The 1,134-nt window shown below is 44.4% G+C and overlaps 1 pseudogene; it reads right to left on the bottom strand.

The window, feature by feature from the left end:
• Positions 1-376: 376 nt before the first annotated feature.
• Positions 377-1,134, bottom strand: LOC100594720 (annotated as a pseudogene).

Genomic DNA, 1,134 nt, shown 5'->3' with positions numbered 1-1,134 from the left:
TGAAATCTCTTGATTTCTAAATATTAATGACTAACTCTAAATTTGAAGAAGCAGCATGAAGACCTGCTGCAGGAGGGGGATGCATGGGGTAGTGTTCAAACTGTATGTGTAATATTTTATACACTTTAAAAAGTGGGTGGACAGGTGTCACCAGCAAATCTGTTCATTCTTGGTGATATGTCACAAATATACATTATTATACCATATTCTCAAATTTTCTGTATGTTTATCATAGGTTATAATTTCTTAAATAAATTAAACCTTGTGGGGGGGAAAGCATGCAAATATGCAGGCTGGACCCAGGAGTAATACTTCCAATTTTCCATTTCTGCTCCCAATTTAATGGTCCAGTGGAGGAGATGAAATATGAGACATGTTAGGTGCTGTGCACAGTAAATGTGTGGAGTGCCATAAGAAAGGAAAGTGCTTCCAGAGGATTTATTCCCATAGGGGATTTATAGGGTCCTTGCATTTGGGCAAGGATGACCTCACCCACAGCCTTGGCAGCACCAGTAGATGCAGGGATGATGTTCTGGAGAGACCTGTGACCGTCATGCCACAGCTTCCCAGAGAGGCCATCCAAAGTCTTCTGGCTGGCAATGATGGTGTGTACCGTGATCATGAGTCCTTCCATGATACCAAAATTGTCATGGATGACCTTGGACAGGGGTGCTAAACAGTTGGTGGTACAGGAGTCATTGCTGATGATCTTGAACCTGTTGTCATACTTCTTATGGCTCACATCCATCAGAAACCTGGGGATGTTAGCAGATGGGGCAGAGATGATGGCCCTTTTGGCTCCCCTCTGAAAGTGAGCCCCAACCTTCTCCATAGTAGTGAAGACACTGATGGACTCCACAATGTACTCAGTGCCAGTATCGCCCTATTTGATTTTGGTAGGATCTAGCTTTCCATTGATGACAAGCTTCCCATTCTCAGCCTTGACACTGCCATGGAACTCGCCACGGGTGGAATCATACTGGAACATATAGGCCATGTAGTTGAGCTAAATGAAGGGGTCATCGATGGTGACAATATCCACTTTACCAGAGTTAAAAGTATCCCTGGTGACCAGACACCCAATACAGCCAAATCCGTTGACTCGGGCCCTCAACTTCACCATGGTGTCTCAGG

Source organism: Nomascus leucogenys, chromosome 12, assembly GCF_006542625.1.
Source record: "Nomascus leucogenys isolate Asia chromosome 12, Asia_NLE_v1, whole genome shotgun sequence".
Classification (NCBI taxonomy): Eukaryota; Metazoa; Chordata; class Mammalia; order Primates; family Hylobatidae; genus Nomascus; species Nomascus leucogenys.
Note: the sequence above shows the minus strand (reverse complement) of the source record. Positions and strands in the feature narration are given on the sequence as shown.